The 12,316-nt window shown below is 36.8% G+C and overlaps 1 protein-coding gene and 1 long non-coding RNA gene across 5 annotated transcripts in view; both read left to right on the plus strand.

The window, feature by feature from the left end:
- Positions 1 to 12,316, plus strand: part of LOC127512278 (L-asparaginase 1-like) — a 172,063-nt gene that overhangs the window by 70,633 nt on the left and 89,114 nt on the right. The window lies entirely within an intron of this gene.
- Positions 1 to 12,316, plus strand: part of LOC127512292 (uncharacterized) — a 33,412-nt gene that overhangs the window by 9,762 nt on the left and 11,334 nt on the right. The window contains exons 1-4 of one of the 3 annotated variants that reach the window (XR_007930172.1): positions 1,605 to 2,251; positions 2,648 to 2,859; positions 3,723 to 3,770; positions 4,116 to 4,260. This is a non-coding gene — a long non-coding RNA (uncharacterized LOC127512292). Of the gene's footprint in view, positions 1 to 1,604; positions 2,252 to 2,647; positions 2,860 to 3,722; positions 3,771 to 4,115; positions 4,261 to 12,316 lie in introns of those variants that run through there. The other 2 variants (XR_007930171.1, XR_007930173.1) reach the window with 2 other exon arrangements.

Here is a 12,316-nt window from a genome sequence, read left to right on the forward strand (position 1 = left end):
ATACACGGTTATATTGCATATATGTTATCACATAACTGAACAAGTGGTAAAATACAGGGCAAATAATTACAGAGAGCAGCAATGAGACTGAAAAAAATGAAAGAAGAGGGTTCAGTCTTTGTCCCTCTCTCTCTCTCTGCCGTTCTGGAACCTGGAACAGAGAACAACGTCAGCGTTTTACATTGAAAACACAGTGTTTACAGTTAGACAGCTGTTTTTGCTCTCCAGTTTTAGATTTGTGCAGTAACAAGCGCAATTATTGTGAGCTTTATATTAAAGGTATTTTCATCCTTAAGGGGATGTTTTTTGAAGGTTGAATATGCTTTATGATTATGCTATTTAATAAAGGTAAAGGAAAATAATTAAGTTTTGTAAAGAAAAGTTACACTGAGACCACCTGATCATCCTATGATCAAATGGGTGGATTGTAAAATAAACCTCTCAGCCTGACTTTTCTGTCTGTCCCACTTTTCCCTCTTTCTATGAAACCTTTCTTCAGTCTGTATAAACTCACTGAACTTGGAGTACACAGGAAAGATGGGGAGTTAGATAGGGAGAGGGGAGAAGTTGATCTTGGTCCAGAACTTACTGCCACATCTGCATTTCTCCAGCCGTGGACTAATGGAGTGTCAGACTGTGGGCTGATTCTCAACATGGCAGGAAAAATGTAGGTGGGGGAATGAATGAACAGTGCTCCCCGGGCACCGCAGCGAATGGCTGCCCACTGCTCCGGGTGTGTGTCCATGCAGTGTGTGAGTGTGTGTGTGTGTGTGTGTGTGTGTGTGTGTGTGTGTGTGTATTCACAACTCCCTGCTCCTAATGTGTGTGCACTAACTTGAATGGGTTAAATGCAGAGTAAAAATTCTGAGTATGGGTTAACATACTTGGCCTTGTTTGTCCTAATGAATATTCTCATTGGACGGTTGCTACACCACTGTTTGACAACATATAAAAGCTAACGGGCAGAAAATAAAGCTGAAGAAGTTTTGTGAACAGAGACGAGTCTCCATGTTCATGATTCTTGTTCCCATGGGCATTCCTGAGTGAAAGGAGAGAATATTGTATTGGCCCAGAAAAATAGAGTTAAAAATAAAGTTCTCATTCAATAGTATCAGTGTGGCCAAAATAATAATGATGAATATTCAATATTGTTGAATATTATTTTTTACATTGTAATTTATTCTACAGCTACTTTTATGTCCCAGGGTTGATTTTGATTCCAACTTTTGTCTTGTTAAATGAAAATCACATTAAAACTGTCTAGTCATGCCAGTTTTTACACAAAATGGCATAATTTCCACCACGAGCAACAATTTTGCCCCTAATAAATTTTTTTCAAAAGTAAGTGCACTTGGATTTCACATTCATTTCGGAGTTACAGTCTGATGCAGATCTCAGTTAAATGCTCACCGATGTCAATAGTGCTGGGGTGCGTTTCCCATACGACGACGCAACTCGCTGTTTAACTACCATAGTACTATGTATCGTTGAACAAATCAACTAGCTAGTCATGACTGTTTCCCGAAACCGTATTGTCGCAAACTATGGCGGGCCGGAAGGTCCAAAAATATGGCTACCGACTTGTCGCGGGAATTCACTATACAATTGCCAGTAGCCACTGAGTTTACCACTGATAGGCCGGCGGTGCATCTGTATACACACTCTCCTCATGCAGCGAACGACTCACTTTCCTGACGCAGCTGACCACTGACTCTCCTCAGCGGACGACTCACTTGACTCACACAGCGGACGACTCACTCTCCTCACGCAGCGAACGACTCACTTTCCTCACACAGCTGACCACTGACTCTCCTCAGCGGACAACTCACTTTCCTCACGCAGCAATTGACTCTCCTCATGTTTCTTTTCAAATACTGTGATGGTGCAATAACTAACAACATCTAGTAAAGTTTATCATTTTTGTGTTGTAAATGTAATTTACATCTCATGGCTACAAAGCTCCAGTGCTTAAACATACTGGTGAGAAGGGACGGCCTGCTTTTGACATCAGCATGGATCAGTTGGAATACCTCCTTGAGCTAGACTTCACGATTCCTGAGATATCATGCCTGTTGCATGTCAGTTTGAGCACTGTCAAGAGAAGAATGAAAGAATATGGGCTTTCTGTGAAACAAACATACACCCAGATATCAGCTGAAGACCTGAAAAAGGTGGTTAGCGAATTCATTCAACAGTGTCCGAATTCAGGATATGCCATGGTGTCTGGATATCTCAAGAGTTCAGGCATCAAGTAAGTTAAGTCAAGTCACCTTTATTTATTTATGGCTTTTTACGATGTAGATCCAAGTCTGGGGTTTTTGATGCCAAGGGCCCCCTATTATAATAATGATCCTCTGTAAGTGACCTCTGCTAGTTTCAAAAATATATATAGGAAAAATATTTTTCATGGATAAAGACCTACTTGTATGTGTAAACAATTATGTGTGATACTGTAAACGTTTTCAAAATCATGAAATTGCTTTTATATTGGCTTATTAACCTTTTAATGCCAAATTAAATTATTAAAAGAATATCTATAAAATGTGTGTTTATAGTGATTTACAATGCCTTTGAACACAGCACATTCAATTTGAATTTGGTGGCAGAAAGTGTGTGCAACAGCTAAACTGGTTGTGCATCCTATAAGGTGGCGCATCGTCATCCATGGGGGCATAGATGGATTCAGCCGTAAAATCATGTATTTGAAGGCTTCCACCAACAACCAGGCAGCAACAGTTTTGGAGGCATTTTTGGAAGCTGTCGAGCAGTTTGGTTTGCCAAGTAGAGTGAGGAGTGATAAGGGCGGTGAGAATGTTGATGTGGCACGGTTTATGTTGGAGCATCCTCTTCGTGGGCCAGGTAACAACATGCATCGTGCCACACCCAGTGTATACTGTCTCACAATAACGGGTTCCATTTGCTTTTGTTGGGACGTGTTGCACCGTTAGAGTATGATGTAGTGTGGTCTAAAACCTGCCAGTTTATACCTATCTGAATAAATGAGATGACTTTTCCATAGCAACTTCTCTTCACTTTAGTGTTTGTGTTATTTGTCTGTAGCACAGTTGTGTGACTTCAAATTAATGTAGCTTCTGGCTTACATCCAGACACTATATCAAAACTGGTGTTGTTAAACTAAACACATTTAAGAAAATGTTACTGTTTTATTGTTCTTGTTTTCCAGTGGATTAATAAGAAAGCTTCTTTTTTCATTGGCTGGTGTTCCTAATAAGCTCCCTAATTTAAGTTTGAATGACAAATTTCTATTATATTTCTGTTATATTTATGAGTGTAAAACAAATTTGTTTTAGGCTGTTTTGCTTTCTTGGAAAATAGTAATAATTATATTCCAACTGTTCAGTGAAATTAAAATGTTTATTTGGCATTCAATTACATGCTTCCCTGAATAGTATTGAATATTATTCTGTGTTTATAATACTACTACTACTAGCAAGAACAACACTAATATATTATCTATCCATTGTCCAAACCGCTATTATATGGGGGGTGATTGGGGAGGCTGGGGGGGATAATGGAAAAGGGGAAGCTGGCCTCAAAGAAACATTGAGAACCACTGACATAAATGTTTAAAATGTAGTTATAGGAAGAAATGTTTGTAGCCAAATGTTCATCTGGTAGTGTGCATATTTATACACACTTTTATACAATTTCTTGTAGTAACAGTGACTGTTTGTTTCTCTTTTTCTTCTATGTTTACACAGAGAAGACCAGCTATATAACTGTTGAACACATATTTTCCAGCTGATCCAGTGAGTTGTATTGAAACAACATTAGATAATTCAGCAGGATTTGGATTAGGGTGACCACCTGACACACTGCATAGAACTACAGTTATTAATAAATTATTATATTTTGTTTGCTTTGTGTTTATTTTATTGCATGGTGTTTAAGGAGGTTTAGGTACTCTGCCTGAGAACACACTTTAGCTTTGAAATCTCTGTCACAGCAGCTTGTGCCTTGTTTTTATTTTGACATTAATTACAACTTTTAATTGTCTATAACGATACATTTTTTTTAAATGTAATAATTTGATATATTTTTAACACTAGATATTTCAAACTGAACTAACCCCTTCATCTATCCTGGTTTAACAGATGGATTTCACTAACTTTGGAGTGGACTGGGATGGTCCTGTTCCTGCCATGGATTGTGGTGTTGTTGAAGATCCTGAGGCCCCTGCATCGCTTCGGCAGGCTGTACTCTGAGAAGACACCCAAAACATCAATCCCCTAAGGTCAAGTCAGTGTTTTTGCTTTGTTGTTTATTTACAGGCACTAAGACTCAGTGAAACAGTCACTGTTTAGGGGCCCAAGCGGTATAGCTGTTGGTGCCTTGTTTAAAATGTTATTTGTAGTGAATGCTCTTTTGAATGGTGTTACCAAATAAGGAATCTGTTGTAAGCTGATTTAAAAAAACAAAAAAACAAAAAAAAAAACATGAAAGTAACATATACCATAAACTAATGTGATGGTTACAAAAACAATGCAATTTTGAAATGTCAAAAATCTGCAGAACCAGTGTTTAAGCATGACAATGTCACTTTTTCAGAATATTGTATATTAAAGATAATTTGTAAAATCCACAAAAGCTTTATAGATCTTTATTGTAAAGTTGTTAAACAGTGTTTTTCATGCTTGTTTTGCACATTCATATTCAATTTTATACATGCATCTAAATGCCACTTCTGATGCAGATTCTGTTTCCTCTGCCTTGGAAAAAATAATGGTAAAATCCCTACATCTGATTATTAACAGTTTACATCTTAACAGTAACAGTTTACAGAACACTGATGGGAATATTGCTTCAGAATAAATTACATTTACAACACAAAAATGATAAACTTTACTAGATGTTGTTAGTTATTGCACCATCACAGTATTTGAAAAGAAACATGAGGAGAGTCAATTGCTGCGTGAGGAAAGTGAGTCGTCCGCTGTGTAAGGAAAGTGAGTCGCCAGCTGATGAGAGTCAGTGGTCAGCTATGTGAGGAAAGTGAGTCGTCCGCTGAGGAGAGTCAGTGGTCAGCTGCGTGAGGAAAGTGAGTCGTTCGCTGCGTGAGGAGAGTGTGTATACAGATGCACCGCCGGCCTATCAGTGGTAAACTCAGTGGCTACTGGCAATTGTATAGTGAATTCCCGCGACAAGTCGGTAGTCATATTTTTGGACCTTCCGGCCCGCCATATCTAACCACAGCTCGAGATCTGTCGATCCAACCACACAAGTTTGCAGTTTGCGAATGTTCGTTTGAACTATGGTTTCGGGAAACAGCAAATCGCTGAACTATGTTAGTAACGACAGAACTTAGCCTACAATGTTAGTTAGCTAACAATACTTTTGGGAAACACACCCCTGGGTAGTAACTGCTTACATGTAATCTGGATTACATAATCAGATTCCAAAAATCAAGTAGCTACTTGTTAGATTATGTTACAGCTGTATATTACAACTGTAGTCTCGCAATTAGACTACAGTTACTTTTTTTATTGATTACATGATTACATGCTATTCTCACAATAATTCTCAAATTATTCATAAATCATTGATTCTCCCTACTACTTTTTATCTTTTAAAATTTTCTTTCTAAAAAACACTGAAAGGTCTTCCAGGTTTGTGGAATTGCACACAAAGACCAGCCATGTGAATGAATACGTGTATCATTCGTTCAGTCGTTTTTTGATTTAATATTACAAGTAGAACAACAAGAAAATGGCTACTTTTTCTTTAATTTGTTTAAACGAAAAAAAAAGAAAAAGAAAAAAAGAAAAAAGAAAAAAGAAAAAAAAAGAAAAACGCCCCTTTCTGCTGATTGGTCAGCCGAAGATCAAACTGTGCCGTCATCAGTTCTTCCTCAGTTCCGCACAGCAGAACAGTCCTCCTCTGCTGCAGTTGCACGATTCTTAACGCGTTTGTTGCAAATACCTACATTTATTCTTTTTCTCATCAAACAACCAGAATAACGATGAAATTAAATATAAAGTAAATATAATTAGTTGTAAATTAAATAGTTTTACATACTAATACAAAAAGGAAAGAATAATGCATTGACCTGGGTTTGGGTATATAATAGGCCTATAACGTTCATGCAAGAACTGTCATTCTGACTATCTGACATCCGGAGAACAACAGAGAGATTAAAATACATTCTCTTCTGAGATAATGTAGGCCTTGTGTTTTATTAAAATGTATTATAACTGGTATCCCCAAAGGACGCACCGCAAACTGCTGCGCACTCGCACACAGGACTGATTTTACGATTTTTGTAAATGTAATAACTTGCAATTTCAGTTTGTTTCTCACTAAACCATACAGAGTATACCTTCAGAACGCTTGGAAAATATGACAGGAATTACATAGGATTATTTTACGACAGATTTGCATCCGGGTAGAAAAAGCGAAAGTCTCTGACATTAAATAGACAAGTGCGAACAAGAATGTGTGTGTGTGTGCGATTTTGACAGTTGGCCAGCTAAACAAAACAGGCCTAAAAAGTATACTAATGGACAGTGTACGGGAGAAGATACATTCATATTTATTAAATAAACACCTGTAACCATTTATCTAGCCATGCGTAGAGCCATAAGTGAATTTGTACACAAATACAAGATTAACAAACATAATAAACTAAGTAGGCTATGTGTATTTTACTTCCCCTCACTCCATGTTCGAAAAAAAAGAATGATAATAAATAATATAATAAATATAATAAATATATATATTGTAGCCTAGTGCCATTGGTTACAAACAACATTTATTTTAAACGCCAAACCTAAACGAGTTTTTGAATCTCTCTCTCTCTCTCTCTCTCTCTCTCTCTCTCTCTCTCTCAATCAGTCCGAAGTTTCCATAGCCTATTTGCGATGTAACTTGGATGCTTAACTATGCAAAGAAGGCATGCAGAGAAATGAGTTTGGAATAACAGCAAGTGACAGTTGATGACTTACCGTCATCTTTATATTGTACAACAGACAAATTAAATTAAGCAGAAAAACGTTTTTATACGTTTGATTGAATGTATTTTATTTTAATAATGAACAGGCTGCGATGAAAAGTCAGCTCTGCCAGAACTGATACTGTGTGAGCGCGCCGGAAGGGGATCCTCAGAAGGGTATAACTTAAACTAATCTTTATAATACGGTAGGCTATAGCAAATTATTTCGCGGACCCCCTGGCACTTTGAGAACCGCTGGTCTAGAAAGCCCTGTCTAGGCTGTGCTCCGGTACAGGTTGCGTCGAACCATTCATTAGTCTGGTTGTTTGATGAGAAAAATATTAAATGTATTTGCAATAAACGCATTAAGAATCATACAACTGCCGCAGAGGAGGACTATTATTCTGCTGTGCGGAACTAAGGAAGAACTGATGATGGCACGGTATGTCGGTCAGTGTATCTTTTGGGGTCCGTGTACTTTTGCGTCCATTCCTTTTTTCGTTTTTTTAACCACGTCGAGGAAAACAAAAAACGAACGGTTGTTATATTTTTAAATGCTATGTTGAATACCAAAATTTAAATTAATACACAAATTTCATGCGCACAAAATAAATATTGACTTCTTTTCAGATTTTTGTTTATTACGTTTTGCATCTTTATAAACCAAAATTAAACATGGAAAATTAAAGTCGAAGAAATGTCCATTTACAAGTTTTCCTTTGTTACTTGTTTCTCCCACACTTTCGAGAGCCATGTCTCTAAAACCATGATAATAGATAACTTGATTTTAAAACTGAAACGGGAATTGCAGAACACCTGTCCCAACATGGTGACTGGCGAGATTGCTCCCCTCTTGTTCCCGTTAAAAAGTCAACCCATTCTCACTCACGAGGGGTCCGATACCGCCGCATGTCCAAAAGAATGCTATATTGACGGCAAACGCGCCCAGCGACATGTGAAAAATGCTGACCTTATAAATACAGCTAGGCTACAGACAAGCAGATGAGCCCACACTATGAACACAAATTAGCTAACACATTAAGTATTTTCCTAGAAAATAAAGTTAACAAAGAATATAGTAATAAAGAAAACGCTTAATGCATTAAGACAGTGATATTAAAAGACCAATGAAGCTTTAGACAAGCAGGTCAGGCCAAATATGAAGGCAACTCGCTTACACGTTCAGTGTTAGAGAAAACCACTAAACATAAAAATACTGTATTTCCACTTTGTTTGCGTTGCCGTTGTCTTAGATGCTGTTATGACAAGAAAATGTGCGAGAAATTAGTTTTACTGGTTGTTGTTTTAGTAGGATTAAGCCACGTAAAGCGTTAATGTCCCAGCCGTACCGCATTGCTTTCAATGAGAATTGAGAAACATTTAATGTCAAACCTCCACTGAGGCAAAGGGTATGGGAAATTTGTCTTCATGAAAAGTTACATATTGGGGTATAAGTTTGTCATCATGACATATGTTGGGGTATTTTCAATTTGAACAGCAGGACATCAGTTTAGGCTATAAAGCAAATCCTTATCTTAAAAAATCTCGATATAAAACACCTAACAGCCAGACAAAAAAGTCACAGTAATTTAGATGTCGTTTTGGGCTTTTGGACGATCGAGACTATACAAGCGGGCCGCTTGCGGGAACTCGATATGTGTTGGAGCGCTAAACAAGAGCTAAGGTTTAGAAATGGTCCTTAGGTTAAAATATAATTGTAAAAACATAATAATTTAGGGAATTGGAATGAACATTAATCAATGTCTTGTTTTTTAGGCGTTTTGATGCGAGTCAGGCACTAGAGGGCACTTTTAGCGTCTGTGTATGACGCAAAAACACTAGAAATTAAATTTAGCATTTTTACATATAAAAAAAAAAAAACAAGTTGTATATCATTTATATTATTTTTAATAAAATAATGATCGTGCATAGCTTCATTTCTAGTTTAAAAAAGGAAAAAGGAATGTACGCAAAAGTACCTTTTGGTCATTCGTTTTTTGATTTAATACAGAAATCGGAAAATGAAAAAACGGCACCTTTTCCGTTTTTCATTTTTTTCAAATAAAACGAAAAACAAGAATTAGACTCGTTTTTCGTTCAGGGAAAATGAATGAACAACTTGAATATTTGATCTCCACATGTGGGCGGGAAAAAAAAAAAACCTTTCAGCTGATCGGTCGACCAAACATTAAACAGTGCCGTCATCAGTTCTTCCGCAGTTCAGCCAAAGCCACTGGAGGGCTTTCCTTACTAAAGATAGATTGCTCCGCCAACAACTTAATTTTTCACCTAAAATAACGAAAACTAGAACAGTCTTTAATTGTTGTTTACAACGAGACTTGTCAATCTATGGAAGAGTTCTTATATCCAAAGCAGAGGGTTTGTCTCGTTGTGTTTATCCCTCTTTATCTTTATATGTTAGTGACAAAATTTGTGATGATACTGATAAAATGTTATTACATTTTATTTGGAAGAACAGATCTCATAAAGTTAGGAAATCTGTTTTGTCTAATAGACGTTCTGAGGGTGGACTGGAAGTTTTAAATTTTAAGGAATTGGTCAGCTCTTTTAGAATTAGTTAGTTGAAAAAATGTCTTTGAAGTAATGACTCAATCTAGTACTATATCCCCAATGCCATATTTCATAGATTAGGTGGCTTAGAGATTCTTCTAAATTACTGATTTCTATCTAGATAATTTCAAAGTTTTACTTGCTTGGGAATTGTGTTATGTGCACAACTTTTCTCCCCACAAAGAAATTATGTGGAATAACTCAAACATTTTAATCCGAAACAAATCCTTTTATATAGACAAGTGGTATGATAGAGGTATTGTTTTTGTTTTGGGTTTATTTAAAAATGATAGCAGTATACTGGAATATGAAGAATTTATGTCTTTGTATAATTTCCCTTTGCCTGCTAGAACTTTCAATTCTGTCATCAAAGCTTTGTCTCCAAGTTATGTGCACTTATTTAAAACACACCTTTTCTTTAATGAGAGAAAAACAATTATGCCTAAACTTTTATTGGATGGAGTTTCCCTTCTTGATAAAAAATGTAATAGTAAACATATAAAGCTATTGTTACATTACATACTTTATACATCCCCTAGATGTAAATTTTTCTGGAACAATTTTTTTGACAGTATTCACTGGAAGAAAGCGTGGTTACTCCCTGAAAAATATTGTATGTCCAATAAAATAAGAGAGGTACACTTTAAAATTTTACATAATGTTTACCCATCCAACTCCCAAATTGCCTCTTTTGTTGATCTCTCTGACTTATGTGTATTTTTGCAAAGTTGAGAAAGAAACTTTGCTTCACTTATTCTACCATTGCAGTCATGTTAAAGGTGCAATATGTAAGATTTTTGCAGTAAAATATCCAAAAACCACTAGGCCAGCGTTATATATTTAGAGAAAATTGCAATTTTAACCAAGGCTCCGGGACGTGTGAGGAGTCGCCTGTCAATTGCGTCATACCCGCGTTAACCCTCGGTCTGCCTCGGTTTCCGGTTTTATTTTGTAGAAACCATGGAAACATCAAAGACGCTTTAATATATTACACGTTTTAATAGACAAGGGAACAACTGTTTTGATATATTTATAGACAGAAAACTAATTGTTGTTATATAGCTCAACACGTTCAGTCTTATTGTTTAAATCTAATTTTCTTGATTTATTGCGAGTACCATGCTTTACCATGCCTCAGAGAAAAACACTATTTTGTCAAGTAGCTAACATAGCATAATCAGATGCAGCTTTATTTTTAGTAACAGTAATACAGAATTTTCTCCATCATACAATATGTTTTAAAATGAATTGCATGCCATTTATTAACACAAACCATCCAGCATTTAATATGTTCTAAAATCAATCTATCTTACTGCAATGTGTCTCAAACAAGTGTCTCACAGCAGCTACCGAGCGAACGCACAGAGTAACGTTATAACATTTTCAACACACTCAAATGTACCTAATATGATAAACAGAGCTGCGTTACCAAAGCCACTGGAAGGCAACTCTGCAACCTTTAGCCAAAAAAGTGTAACGGCTAATGCTAATGCTCCGCCTCTGGCGGTACGCAGGAAAGGAGACCAGAGGCTGTTTTCTTTGAATGGATGTCAATGGATGAGAGGCTTCACTATGCTGATTAAACAGCTTTTGTGGGGAAATAGCTAATCATTTAATTCATCGACAGCCTGTTTGCTAATCTTCAGCATGGTTTACACTAAACGATACTTTCATTGGGAATGATATATAGATTTTAGCTTGATAAAAATGTATTTTCTAAGAGAAGGCAGACTAGGGAATGTTGCGACTGATGTCACTGCCATTACACGATAGGCTGAGAGGTGCTGCACGTGATTAAGTTAGCCGTTACGCTTTCTCCAGTGGTAAGAGATACAGACCATCTCATCTCCCTATAATATACAATCTCTGGCGTTACCTCATACTCATGACCGGAAAAGCAGAAGCGGCGCCGGCGACTGTGGCATAATAAAAGTTCCGCTGCTCGCGGCGTGTGTTGCACAATCGCTCCAGCGCTTCATACTACAGTAATGTTAATAATCGCTTCCATGAACATGATTTCTTCCCGAGTTCTAGCCCAATTCTTTTCCACCGGCCGTTGAGGTAAAGATCACATGTCCCAAGATTCCGCGCTCAAACTTGCCGCCATCAAGCTACACCTTTGTTTTGAATAGGCCTCTAGCGACCTCTAGTGGACAGAAAATATTACATATTGCACCTTTTAAGTGAAAAGTAAAAACCTAGTTCTCTTAAAAAATGACAATAATTTCGACAACACATTTCACAGCACCAAAATAGATAATTTTACTACTACATTATAAGAAAAAATTTTCTGTTTCTTACCTTTCTTACATTGGTGCAGTCATTGTGTTGGTGTTGGTGATCAAATAATCAGGCAGTGACTCCCATTCTGATTCAGTATTTATATTGCCAAAATCACATTTGTTACATTTTGATGACCTTGATTTCACATGACCTGTGCTGTCATTCAGAATTCTAAGCAACTATTTCACTAGATAATCACACTCATTGTTATTTCACAGGTCATTTTCCATTTAGGTTTTTTTTCTTTTTTCTTTTTTCTTTCCCAATTTGAGGTGCAGTCAGCACGTTCTGCCTCTCCTTGGAATTTTATCATCACAATTTGATGATAAAAAGTGACTGACCTAACTAAAGTAAAGCTATTTGTCACATCTGTAAATATAAGTTGGAGTTTTCATGCATTACATGTGTAAAATGTGAAATGAAATGGCTTTTGTAATCATTCTGTTAGCTTTAACACTTTAAAGGTAAAGCCACTAGAGTTTCAGATTAGCATCATCAACAGACGTGATCCTG

Source organism: Ctenopharyngodon idella, chromosome 5 (genome assembly GCF_019924925.1).
Source record: "Ctenopharyngodon idella isolate HZGC_01 chromosome 5, HZGC01, whole genome shotgun sequence".
Classification (NCBI taxonomy): domain Eukaryota; kingdom Metazoa; phylum Chordata; class Actinopteri; order Cypriniformes; family Xenocyprididae; genus Ctenopharyngodon; species Ctenopharyngodon idella.